Consider the following 14,895-nt stretch of genomic DNA (forward strand, 5'->3'; position numbering starts at 1 on the left):
AGATATGTTTAATCATGAAGCTTCAAAGGCAACACAAGGAAGAGAAAATTCAGCAACATCACATTTAAAGAAATTACTGAACATGCTGTAACAATTTAGAACATACCACACATTTCACCAAGTGCTCACCAGCTCTCACCTGTGGTACAGGGTTAAGAGACCAGTTGCAGTTTTGCTGTGAGAAATGACCAAGAAATCTCAGGACAAGACATGTATTAGCCCAGTGGTACATTTCTAAAGCAACACAGATCCATTATATCAGTTTAGTGCCGTAAGGGTATCGTGCAGCTGAAGAGGAAGTTTTGAATACATAAAATGTCTAGAGAATGAGTGGTTATAAATATGCCATTGACATTTTTGAAAGTATATATGCCCTGTTTGTACTAATATCCAGCCAAATTCTAACTGGAGTAATTATTACTATTTCTTTAAAGTGGCAGCAATGGGATTTGAATTAAAAATAAAAACAAAAGACAAAGCAACTCCTCGATGCCCATCCAAACCATCTCCCAGTTCCTGCTTAAGACCGTTATCATAGAATTGGTAAAATTTTCAACTTACCAAAGATAAGTCCCAAATAACCCCTCAATTCTAGAATATACTAAATCCTGATCATTTTTGTATGCAAAATTCACATGATGTGGAATTAGATTCCCACAGTGAAACACCATCACGCTTAAAGAAAGTTAAGAACAGAAGCTTTATTTGGTGGCCCAGGCTTTGGTGTGGTTCCTATGATGAGAAGCAATAGTTTCCCAAATAATCACATGACATGTTCAACTGGCATGCTGGAGATCACTCAAAAAGAATGTCAATTTATTTACCGGGAAGGGCAAAATTACATTTTTATTATGCTCTAGTAGATACCTATACTCTTCCTCACCTCCTGTAGGCCTCCAACTCCTATGAATCTTCTGTTGGCCTCCCTGAGTTTTTAAGGTAGGCCCAAGGATAAATTTAGTGAAAGATTACGGTTAAAATAAGAGTTTTGTTTAGTATATAGAAACAGCCTTTCCAAAGAGGCTTTGGATTCTGGGTGCACCTTTGGCCTGCTCTTCAAAAATGCTCAGCACCTGCAGATCCCACTGGAGACACTGGAGAATCATGGGTTCCTCACCTCATTTAGAGTACTCAAGGTATAAAAGCTTTAATTACAATAAAATCCAAAATAGTGTTTTGTGCAGATTTACCTTATTTACAAAATTGAGCTTTAGCAGGTGTTTTGCTGACCTCCTTCCATATTTAACAATATTTTAGATTTTTTACTTAAGCAATTAAGCTCAAACAGAAGCTCAATTAAATAAATACATAACGATATTAATCAGTTAAATAAATACATGACTTTTGCCATTCTCATTTGCAAATATCATTGAATCAAAGAAGACTGGACATCATCGTAACAAAAAAGAATGCCTTATAACAAAGCAGAAAAGAATTATGAACAGTCTTGCATGTATAGGCGTGCCTTCCAAGAGAGACTGAATACGGGTTGAATAAAGTCCTCGCAGTAAAGCTTCACATACTGTACCTTCATTCTTCGACTGTCAGCGTTATGCCTTGCCAATTTATAATTAACATCTGCTGTAGCTAAAGAACCTGATGCCAGATGCAAATCACTGAGGTCCTTTTAAAATGTTGCACTGCAAGTGCAAAAGAACAATTTTGCAGTGAGGGAGAGAGAGAGGATGTGCTCCACAGCGTGATTTACTTCAAAGTCAGATACAGCAATATTTAGCTATGTGCTTTCCGCTGGTGTCTGAAAAACAGTGATACGGAATTAGCTTGTGGGAACATTCCAGACTATGATGTCACGTCACCATCACAGCAGAGACCTGGCTTTGAGTCTTCATCTTGACCTGGCGGCTTAACTCAGAGGGGATATTTTGGCTATATCTTACCAAACAGAAAGGCTTTACATCCTTCAGATATTGCCCACTTGGCCATTCACAAAGGATTTTGATAGGATCACCTGTAAACCTTTTTAGATGGTGGCATATAATCCTAAGAAATAGATGTAAGACAATAACGTGGAGATCTTCAATCAAAAATATCCTCTTATCCAGTAAAGAGGAAGGTGAATTTAAAGGTAACAAGAACTGGAGACTCCTCCAAAATTAAAATTCACTGTGGTATCAGCAAGCAAAGCTCTGTGTGTGCATACAAAATTAACACTGTCTGTGAAAATAAATAGCCTTGGCAGCAACACTCCAGAGCTACAGCATAATTGGACTGCATTTTACTCCCTTCTTTTTCCTCGTAATTTCTTTGTGCTGTGTTTCTTTGTGTAAAGAAGCCCTCATTCAAGGGTTTTATAGCCTTTCAGGGAGGAAATTAAAGATTCAAAGTCTCTCCATCAGCCACAAAGAGAGAGATTTGATTTTTAAAATAAATTATTGCTGTTATTTGTGAACACAATTTAACTACATATCTTCAGCCAACTTTAGCCATTCTTGCATGAGAGTTTGAAATACAGCAACTGGTGAGTGTGACAGGACAGGGGTTAAAACAGGAAGCCTTTTTCCTTTTTCCTCCAAGGCATATTCAGAACACTGGGTTCATCTGAGGAACAAGAAGACAGTGCATATTTGTACCTCCCCCCTCACACTTGTGCGCATCAGACTGATTACCAGATTTAGTTTCATACCATTCCTTCCCCCCAGTCCTCCCAACACTTGATAAAAATAAAACTCAGGCAATGGATTATGCATGCATTTTTTTCCCTCTAGACATTACACTGAAACTTCAGGAAAGAAAAGAAAGAACTGAAGAGGGTCTTAAAAGCAGGGTGAGAGGTTACTCATTACCTCCTACAGACTGAACTGCATTAAGTGCCTAGCCCTCCAATAGATCTGATCCTGAAAGAGAGGGAAGGCCAAAGTCCCACAATGAGCACTGTGTGGCAGGCCCGTTTGCGTGCACAGGATCGTGCTGACTGTAATGAAACAGTCCGACCTACTGATGGCCAACACTGGCCATGACACAGGATTTTTCCAAGAATAGCTGCAGTTATTCATCCTAAATTGCCCAGAACATCTAGAAGCAGCTCACATATTTCTGTTGAAAATGATGTGTGCAAACACAAACTTGCAGTTAGCTGCAGACTTATGAGGGAAAAATCTAAGTACCGAGGTTTGTTCTAACTGTTTAGATCCATTTTCTCTAAGTGTGAAACTTAGTCTGGTGATACATAACCAAAGTCTTCCTTCTGAAGATTGCAACAAATGGAAACAATGAGAAGTGCTAAAGCTAAATTCGACCTCTGGGTAAATTACATAATCCTCCCCTGTGCCAAAATGTTGTCTGAGGAGTTCCTTGGTTTTACACTAACCTGCTGTAATTCTTTTAGATGTCCCTTAACTCTCATACCCCTCCCACAGGCACATGAGCTGTGGCCATTTTACTAGGCCCAAGTGTTGGGACTGCATAGACAGAAAAAGAAGAATTACATAGGGAAAATGAGCTGGTATGTTATGAAACCAAATCAGTACTATTTTTCAAAGGATACAAACCAATATAAACATTACCAACATTAAAGAATGTCACTGCCTCATTTGTTGTACAAGGCTCATGCAGAATAAAAATAGCTGCTCTCCTGAACTTGTTGACCACGGCCAAATTTCACTCCTATTTAATTTTGCCTCATTAGCTTGGGACAGCCACCTAGTATTTCACCAATGTACCTTTCTCTTTTTGTTCAAAAAAAATCTCTTTTGGGGCAGAAAAAACTCTTTTCAGTATAAACTTAACCGTATATCGATCTGTATGGTACTACCTTATGCTTTCAAACTAATATGCTTTTTTGAGTATATGTATTTTTCATATAGCAGCATCTCAGGTGCAATAGTGAATTATAGTAATAGGACACTTTCGAGTTCAAGCCAAAGACAGTTTGCCTGAAGATACGCTGAAGACAACCTGAGCAAGACTTCGAAGCACAGAATAATGCCTTGGCCAAGAGAGGAAGGGCAATCATCACCTTTTCCTAAAACAGAAAGAGAAGCCTAACTCTCCCAACTAGCAGCAGAACAGAGTGGGTCCACAACCTACTCCATAAGGTGTCAACTTCTGTGGGTTGAAGAAGTATGTAAAAGACTTCAGAGGTAGATGCAATAGCATGAATTTAAGTACAAGGAGTACTATAAGCATCTGTTAATTCCACAGGGAACAGGGACAGAAAGTCTCTGATACCTCACAAATGTATTAGAGTTCATCCACTAAACCAGCCAGCACATGGTCAAGGAAGATACAGTTAATTCTGTTTGCCTAAATTTCCGAGAGACATTAGACAAGGTCTCTTACTAAAGAATGGTGAAGAAGTTGAGCTGTCACGGAGCAAGAGGGAAAGTCCAGGGGGAAGAATGAATCATCAGTTTTCTCAGTAGGAGACCATCAAATACACCAGTAAAGCCCAGCAGAACTGTGCTGGGATCCGCGCACAAATTCTTAAAAATATAAGGAGGGGTTGACTAGTGAAGAAACAAAGTTAGATCAAGATACTAAATTACTGAGGATAGTAAGGATAAGGGTCAACTGAGAAGAACTACAGAAACATTAGAAGATGCTTAGTGGTTGAAGAAAATGGCAGATGAAATTCCCGGGGAATATACATAGGAAAACAAGCCCTCCTTTGTATGTTATACACATGATGGAGGCTTCAGAACAGTCCATGACTGCTCAGGAAAGAGATCTTGAATTTAAAATTGCTCTGTGAAAATGGTTCAGCACTAAAAGCAGTTAAGAAAGACAGATGATATTACAAAAATCAGTAGGAAATGGGGAAAGAATGAAACAGAGAATGTTTTAATGCTGCACCTCCATCTTGAATATTGTGTGCAGTTCTGAAGCTGCCCCACCTGAAAAGATGTAGAAGACCTAGAAAGGACGTGAACAAGGTGACAAGGATGATCGAAGATATGGTACAGCTGTTGTTTCAGGAATGATTAGATAGACAGATTCTTCAGACCTGACTGAAGGGTGGTATGCTGTAATCTGATGAAATCATTACTGCCAGGAGTAAGGTAAATAGGGAAAGAAAGATTATTCATTATCTTCCAGTACAAGATCTAAAGGGCATATAAAGATACAAGCAAGTGGCAGGTTCAGGTAAACAAGAGGAAATACTTTTTCATACAATATATTCTTATGCCATAGGTCATTTTGGAGTTCAAATTTATGGAGAAAAATCTACAGGCACCACCTTGGTACAGCATGAACAGTTGTAGGCTGGGAGAGTACATCAGGGAAGTATCATTACCTGTTTTTCTCTTCTAAAACTCCCCCAGACATCTACTATTGACCACTGTCAGAGAGAGTAATGCACTAGGCTTATATATATGAATTAAACCAAAACACCCCTCATGTACGTGAGTTGCAGGAGAGTCAGGACTTAATGGGTTGGGGTATCATCTTAGGAGACAACTAAAAAAAGAAACATTGAAACAGTACCTAAAATAATGGATAATTCACAAAACATAGGCCAAAGAGAAGTTTCTAATCTCTTTTGTTACATTAACTCAAGGGAGCATTCAATCAAAACAAGTGTTGACAAAACTCAGAGCCAGCTCAAGAAAGCACCTTCCCATATGATGCATAAAGAGGCTTCAACCTTCACTGCACTGGGAAGTTGTCAGGGCCATGAACATGAGCAAGAAGCAAAACGGAACCAGACATTTATGTGGGTAAATCATCATCAATGATGATAACTTTGGAAGAGATATTAAAATTCACACTTCTGAGGTTAAGCCAATCCTTAGGGGCTAAGCTAAAACTCCAATGTGGGAGGCAAGTCATCTAATATCTGCTTATGCAGGGTTCTCACACCTTCCCTTTCTGTGAGGCAGGACACAGGCCTACATGGCCCCTCATAACAAATGACAAATTCTACCAAAGGAATAATTTTGCATCTTTTTCTATTTCTGCACCAGTTGTAGTCTCAAAACTAATTTATTGTGTGCTTCTTTCTCTTTTTAATAAGAATTAGTAAGGATATTGTACGATACCTTGATGTCTTTTCTGTTCTTCGGAGAAACTAATAATGGGTGAGGCCTAGAGTACCTGTGACAATTGACCTTTGTTAGGAGCTTGATTTATTGGCCATGTCACCACATCCTTGGTAATAATCCTAATAACCAACCTGTGAGAAGGGGCTAGAAATGCCCAGCCCTATCAAAAAGAAAAACAGGAAAGATCAAAGCAATAAAGCATGGAGCTTTTGCCTTGAGACTATAAAGCAAATACACTTATGATACTCATAGCAAGGACTGTAATGGTAGCAGAAAGCAGCGCCAAATGAATCCATCCAATTAACAAAGATCACAGTAAAATAAAAAATAAAAGAGACAACATAATTAGCCTATTGAATCTGTCACTTATAAGCACAAGCCTGAATTATGACTTCTAGACAATCAATAACCCCATAAACAAAGTTTTACCAGCCTGGGAGCAGTCAGAATTATTTAAAGTAAGCCAGTCAGGTGGAATTTACTCACAAGTCTTTCTTTTCATAAAATTGAAACCAGTCTAAACTCAAATCTGAAAGAAGGTTTTCCAAATTAAAAATTAAAACAAAATGAATCTCTCCAAAAATCCATGAGTGAAAAGTCTTTTGTGTCCTTTGTGTCTCAGCAATATTGTATCATTCTGTGAGAAGGACTGAAAAAGGACTTAAAATAAAACCATCTAAGCTCTTTGCTTGTGTAAACAAAGGGAAAACAAAATGCAGGAAACCTGTGTGTCAAAAAATGTTTTCATATTTTAAAATACTTCGAACAATCAAAGCTACTGATAACTTACAGGCATAGTTCACATCCTTTTTTTCCCAACACTCAAGACAACTAATCCGGTCGATGACATGACCCACTGGCCCAAAGCAGCAGCATCACCCGCAGATTTGAGGAGGTTGAGCTCTGTGGCAGAAGGTACATGCATCACGCCACCTCCGCCCAGTAGCACACGGTCTCAAGGCCAGGGCTTGGGAACAGCTATGGAAAGAAACTTCTGTTATGGTCCTGGAGTAATAAATGTGCGTCCTGGTCCTTGTTTCCCACCCTTTCCTAAATTTTCACACTCATTAACTTCATAAAGATGGCAGGAGGCTTCACTAACATCTGTGAAGTGCCTTAAAATTATGTCATATTATTAAATGTGTGTTGTACACGCCAAAAGGGCTCAAATCTTCCAGCTTTGGCTTGCCCAAATCATTCAGCTAAAGCCAATGGGAACAATCTGGGTGAACAAGAAAAAAAATCCTCTTAAGGAAAACCATAGATCAAACCTCAGGGTATTTATTATGAGAAGAAGGGGAAATGCTTATTTTATGCATTTTATGACATACTAGGAGCTATTGCACAAAGCTGCCCTCAGTTGCTTACCCCAGGGGGTTATATCCTTTCCAGTGATAGCTGTCCTTGCCATTTGCATCAGCCTCTTTAGTTCCAAGATCTGTTCTCATGGAAGTTAAAAGACATTTTACTGAGGCCTCCCGTGGCAGCCTCCCTAGCCTAGCAGTCACTGTCGACATTTAGTGCAATCAATCTTATTTCCATCACTGAAGTGTGGAACTGGGTAATCTTCTGTGCACATAGTTACCAAAATAAGTATTTATAAATGAATATACAAAGGACTTATTTAAAAGCAACACAAAGAGGTCTTGAGAGGGTATTGGACTTTATGACCCCAATACAGAATTACAGCGGATGGACAAAGGAGTGGGGGGAGACATTAAAGAGTTAAGGAGTTTTAAGGACCAGGTTTTAAGGAATTATTTGGCATGAAAATTAACATTAAAGGAATGCCAAAAATATTTCTTGGCTTCTTCATTATTAGATGTAAGCCATTTCTGCATAAAACTGAAAAATGAAAACCTGTCCTATGTATGTTTTAAACCAGGGTTGTGGTTAAGTATTTTTCTTAATCCCACCTGCTATGCAAAGGGATGGATCCCTCCTTCACCCCTTTATGTGCCACTTGCTCTCACTACCTCTCCTGTGCCATCATGGCTCTGTTGAACCGATCTAGCTGAAAGCACCCTCCCGCTCCCCCCGCCGTGTATTTTCTTGAATTACCCATCAATCAGAGCAGTTCCCAGATCTGGCTTGCTGCACAGATATTCGTGGCACAAAGTGGTAGAGGCAAGGAAGTAGCTGAACCACAAATGATCAGCGGAGGGATAGAAAGTGGGAAGGACTGGTCTATAGTAGAGAACACTAACAGGCAAAATGATTTGCTACGAATTAGAAGAGAGATCTTTTCCATCTCAAACAAAAAAATCCAGGTGGGGATTATTGTGAGGGAATATTGCTTTTAATAACTAGAATCGCAAAGGAGAAGAAAAACAAAGTAATAAAATTACAAGATTTCACAATCTTTCTGCCTTGCTTGCCTTGATAGCCATTTGCTACACAGCTTCAAAATGTAAACGTCTTTCCAAAAAGAGCAGTAAATAAAAGGTGTAGAGATTTTTGTCTCATGTTTCCACATTACTTGTTCCCACCTATTTAGAGGCTGAACAGGATAACTCTACCTGGATTTTTACTACAGTAGTAGGGTCACAAAGCCTAGAAGAGTGACAAAAAGATAAGTTTTAAGCAAGTCTCTTACTGACTGTTTGCTTAGCCTCGTTCTAGTGGGAATATGTTGTGTGAAGTAGCATATGTGAAGCATTCTGTTAAACTGTAGTGGAAGTCTCTGTTAAGCCTCAGAGCTCTGCTGCGGCAGGCTCTTGAACTATCATTTGAAGCTTAAAAATGAGCATTTGTAGCCATAGCACAAAAGCATGAATGCATGAGCAAAACCAAACAATATTATTACCGTTCTTCAGGGAGTCGATAGATTTTGGAGTGCTGAAAGGAACGGTATGATTTTAATTGCATAGTTAAAAAGAATAATTAAAATGAATACAAAACATAAACTATAGCATATAATAATTTCAACTGAATAGCTTTAGAAAGGAAAAGTAGTTTACAGTTATCCTCTGTTCTGGCTCAGTGGATGATTCTTTCCTTTTGCTAGGCTTGTTTTTTTCTAATTAGCCAAACCAGAAAATTAAACTATTGCAGCACCATGGACCATGCTAAAACATTACAGGACCAGGCCCGATATTAAATTTTGGACTAAAAGCCTCACGGAAAAAACAATGTCTTCCAGAACCCTATGTGGCAGCACATACTGCTAGTGACAGGCTGGAGACGTGACTGAATTCTGATATTTAAAACAAAATGCATTGTAAAAGCTGTTGAAAGTTATAGAAGGAAAAAATCCTATTGGGTCATTCAACCCACCATGCTGCTGGTGCATGAAGCTCTCTAGTGTGTTCTCCAGACTCTAAAACTCTTTACTTAAAGAGTGTCCAATGTTTTAGCGTACAGCGGTGGTGCAGCTGAAAGCAAACAGATTTAATGGCTTCCTCTTGTATGGTATTAGGAAGACTTTAGACTCTGCAAAATGAAGACATCAGAAAAAAAAAAAAGCCACTATGTTAAGTGTTTTTCACTATCTATGGTATATCTCATTCTTACCCTCCTCTCAGTTTGAAAATTAAGAGAGGATAGTTTTGTTTCAGGTTTCACTTTCGTGGTTCACATACAGTAGCTAATCATAAAATGAATACACTAGGTTGAAGGGATTTTTTGTAATTTTTGCTGGATTTTTTTTAGGGTTTCATGAAAACCCCCTGTCAAGCTCACTAAGATTTTGTTTTCAAAATCTAAATGTGAATTGAACCATTATACTTTTAAAACAAGTTCTTTGTTTGGTCACATTGGAAAAAAAAGGAGATATAGATTCAGAATTGAAGTCTTTCTGCAGAAATATTACATGAATTTAACAACATAATGTTACTGAATTTAACAAAATAATGCATGCGTTCATGATAATGTGGCAGCTATAACATATCATTTATGCCTCTCTCTCATTCTCACAATATTTAAATAACATCTTCGTCATTTTTTTGTAAATCCATGGCAAAAAAAACTTGAATGAGAGGATTTGATATTTCAGCAGTCTCTGGAGCCTTTTTTGGAGTGTTTCATTCATTAAACAACGCTGTCATTCTTCACTTACTGTGCTCACTGATAGAAGTAAGGTTTTTTTTTTTTTTAAGTTGACCAAAATTTGCAGGTATTCAGACACCTCCAGTTTGCAAGTTAGTACACACCACATGTTGTTTTGCAGAAACATTGACAGGACCAAAATAAAAGCTTGAAGCCCCTCAAATACTAGCAACCCATTTGCGTCTGGAGGAGGTAGTACCACCTACTTTTGAGATTCTTTACTCTGCTTTCTCCCTTCCAGCACTGCAAAAACCGTTTAGCAGCTGAGAACTTAGACCACTTCTTTATGGATATTATTGGCCTCATTTCTCATGGCTTCTTCCACTACCAAGAATAACATTGCATTTCAGTAAAGAGAAGCCAATTTATATGAAAAAAAACTGTCTCCAAAGACTTGTTCCAACATGTGTAATAATTCTCGGCGCCACTGGGTGGTACTAGCTTTCTGCAGGTGAGAAGCAAAGTTAGGCGGAGAGAGAGGAGCTTGCGGAGGGAGGCTGAAGCGCCCCAGGAGCAGGGCAGGGGGAGAGCATCGCTGAGGAGGCTCCTGGAGCCTGCTGCTGTGCTCCACCAGAGGCCAGCATTGCCACGATAACTTTACAGGGACCGATGCTTTACATTGCCTGCAATCCACCGAAGTTTTATGGAAGCCGCAATTTGTTGCAGTCACAGCACATTTAAAGGACTGTGGATATCCTGCAGATACTCTCCTGCTAGCCCCCGAAACGCTTGTTCCTCTCCAGAGGGTAGAGCGTGGCATTGCACAGACACTGCTGCAGTCATGCACTCTGTGCAGTTGAGAAAATTGTTTGTTGGGTAAAAAAGAGAATTTTTTTAGATACAAATACCACCTGGACTCCCATAAGCTAAGATGTTCCTATGTGCTAGTTCCAGTAAAAGATTTCAGCAAAGTATGTGGGTATATGTGCTTTTATTCACATTTTTGCAACCTCACTGTATGTTCAAACATATAAGGTCACTGGCATTTAATCCCAGAGAAACTCTTCTTAAGAAATACATTTCTTACCAAGCTAAACGGCAACTCCCTGAGTTTCTTTAGCCACTGCTGAGCAGGGACAGAGAGCTCACTGGCTCTTGTAAGCAGATGATGTCAATGTTATGTTGGTGAGCAGAAGCACTGATTAAGTGTGCTGGGCCCTAGTAGAGTTACGAGGGCTCCACAGGTATCTTTGAGCCTGCAGAATTCTTATTCCTCCTGATAGATGAGCTGGAAAAACACAGCTCCAATCTCAAACCCAGCTGGAGCTTGGGACCAGAAGTTAGCAAAGGCATTTTTTCACTTCTGAACAGAAGAAACATGTCTTGGAGAGATTGGAGAAAGCTAAATATAAAAGCAATTTACATCCTTTTAAGTCCTCTAAAAAAGGTCAACAGTTCCTGTTACAGCTTAGGAAGATGTGCTGAGTGCTGCTAGTTCTCATCAAAGTGAGTGACAGTAACAGCTTAAAAGACCAAGGACACCTGTCTCCAAATTACATATAATTCTTTCCCACTGCTGGAGAGGTGAGTGATTTCTAAAAGCTTGACTTCATTGTGCCTCAAGTGAGGGACGTTTCTTTCTGCCAGGAGCAACACGCCATGAAAAATGTGAGCTACATAAGGAGCGATTTGTTTAGCAACAGGGAGATGCTGGAATGAACTGTTGTAATGATCTGTCACAGCAGCTCTGTGGCCTCACTATCTTGATCCATTAACTACACAAAAGTAGCAGCATCCTCTGCAGCAGCTATCAGTTAGCGGATGCTTAAAGCACCATTTAATCATGCTGAAGACCTTAGGGTTGAAATTCAAAGTTATAGTTTAAGATAGCGAAGTCAGACTTTCTACATGCTTTTATTCTACTGCAGAATGCATTTGTCTGATCACAAACCAAGCCAGCAGGAGCACAGAAGCCCTGTGACCATCCACTGATTTGGTTTCCCACTGCTCTCTGAACACTGAGACTCGGCACTACGCTTTCTGGAAGCTGTTTACGTGAAAGGCAAGTTACCTCATATAACCGCCTGCAATTTAAGATTGGTCCAGAGATTTGTTTTCCATTTTTCGTGCTGAAAGGCCACGGGTCAGCAGCAGCACTTTCCCTCTTGAGCTCCTACCCGAGCTGGGCCTGCTGGGGATCCAGCACGGGCACTTACCCTGCATTTATGCCATTTGGCTTCTGCGCGATTTCCCCCCCTCCCCCCCGCCACACACCCCACATGCTCTCTCTGCAAGAAGGGCTGTAATTAATGCTACTCAGTGCACTGTGGGTATCTTTATTTAATCAGCATTGTTAAAATACACGGCTAAGAAGCAACCCCTCCTTTCCTTTTATGTGCACAAAGGGTCCCACGGATAGAAGAACCAGTATCTTCCCGGGAAGCCAACTCTGATGACATGAGACAGGAACTGTACGTTCCCCAACACATCACAGACAGTCTCTGCAGACCCTGAGTGTGACTGGAGACAGAAGCAAGAGTCTGAACAGCATCAAATTGCAGCTCCTCTTAGGGCAAAGTCTAGTATGCTGCTGATTTCTTTCAGCCCTGTTGCTGCATTACTACTGTCTTGAACAAGGACTGCTTTTCACCCTATTTCTTTCCTCACTAAATTTATTTCCAAATCACAGTATTAGTTTGGACCATGTACAGAGGAGTCATTGTCAAGTGTCCAATTAGTATGGCAACAGCAGACCTACCATTCAAAACAATGAGCAGGAAATAACTTTGGGGCAAGGTTTAAGGTACATGAGCTCACTAACATATTCTACTTTGCAAGAACACAGATTTCTGTATGCATCCATGCGATCAGCTTGCTCAGTAACTAAATAAAATAACTTTCCTGCAAACAATTAACTACTTAAGCTGGATGTTTTATTATTTTTATTCCCTTTACATCAAACTGATCTTCTCTAAGAGGTATAGATCTTTCCCCGGCTTAACAGTACTGGTTCTGCTCCAGCACATCAGTCCTTTTATTCTATAACAAAATTGTTATTTTGTTACATGTACAAGGAAATGAGAGGGGGGACTTCTCCATCTGGCAGATGATCCTCTGAAGTGGAAAAGATGTGCAAGCTTATGCTATTAAACTTTTTAAGTTCAAATGGAATCCAGCTGTTCAGGATCCACAACATTCCTGCAGTTTAACTGCTCATAGTATGTATACTTTCAATTCCTTTATTTTTGTTTTCTTTAATTGTTGGGGCCTGAGATCATAAACGCCTCAACATTTCAAATGTGAAGTGCAGCTCTTGGTAATTTGCTCTAATCAACTGCAGTAAGAAATGTCTGCTCCATAACCTTGACTGCTTTTTCTCTCCCCTGACAACAGAATATACTTTTTGCAAAAAATAAGCATCTGGTTTGAATTGAACCTCAAATTGCAGTTACTTTAAGTGCCAACTATTAAATTACCTCAAATGTTTTATGTCTGAACATGATTTTTCAGGACAGCTAAATTTTTTAACTGTGGCACAAATGTACACGTAAAATTACTTCAGAAGGTTAATTCGCTTGAAGATGCTTTTTTTTAAAAAAAAAAAAAAAACGTGTAGCTTGGTCATTCTTTCTTGGTTTCTGTTTACAGAAGTTGTTACCCACAAAGATTTTTATACAACCAAATATGCCCCATCAGATGCTCAGAGAAACAAAAGCACTACCTAGTGCTCAGGGCCTTGATTGTGAACTATATAGCATATGGAAGGATTGTCAAGACTGTCCGGAACCCACTCAATCAAGCCAGAAAATCACATGTAGCAAGATTACATTCTGCAAGAAGATAAACATTAAAATTCATATATAAGACTTCCCCCATTTAAAAAACAAAACAAAACAAAACTTTATTTATCTAGCAATATTTTCTGGGGCTGCGTCTTACAGCCTGATTTCCATGACAGCATTTCAAACACACAGCTTTACAGAAATATTGTCCTGGATATTTATCCAGCCCTTGACGTGCTGAGTTTTTTTTAGAAAGCTTTTCTTTTTTTTTTTTTTTTTTTACTTTTAAGGTACGTTTCCAGCCCTCTCACGGTTTTTTTTTTTAAACTAGAAACCATGATGATTTGAACTATTGAAGGCAAATTCAAATGAACACCAAATCCACTGTTTGCCTATGCTCATAATTTTTGTATGATTGGGACTTGCAGTGTTGCTGAGGCTTCTTTATGCTGCTCTAGGGAAGCAAAAAAAAAACCATAAATTTTTAATTCACTGCGCAAGGGCTCTAAAAGGGCACAGGGGAAGTGTAAATGAAAACCTTTTTTTCTATTCCCTTCAGCATTTCTGCGTAACCCTCCTCCAAAACAAAACAGAGCAACTGCAAGTGCAGACCTATACTAATCACTATTTACTTCTTCCCAGGCACTGATCAAAGTGAAAGTACAGGGAGAATTGAAGCAAAAGAAATTAAAAGCACAGATGACTACAGCTGGGCAAATTACTGGCAATTACTCTGGTGACTTCTAAATTGGACATGACCCAGTGTCAGCAGCTGTCTAGGCATGTATTTTCAGAGAAAGTGACTGTAATTGTTGTGATGATAAAACAAGATTACTCCAAGGAGGAAGCAGCAATTTCAAAGGTGGGCCCATTTGGTCAGAAGTTTCCATGTCATTTAGATGACTATTTATAATACCGACTTTGGTTTTAGCTATAATACTTGAATACTAAAACACAGATTAATATTGCAACCATTCACTGAGAAAACAAGAGGAAAACTTGATCGTAACAAAAAATTTACTGAATTGTTTCAGGTACTGCATGGGAAAAACAGACTGATCACAGACAGTTTATAGGTAGAAACAACAACCTAATTTACCAAACATCTTGTTTGCTGAAAGCGA

Source organism: Struthio camelus, chromosome 2, assembly GCF_040807025.1.
Source record: "Struthio camelus isolate bStrCam1 chromosome 2, bStrCam1.hap1, whole genome shotgun sequence".
In the NCBI taxonomy this organism is placed as follows: domain Eukaryota; kingdom Metazoa; phylum Chordata; class Aves; order Struthioniformes; family Struthionidae; genus Struthio; species Struthio camelus.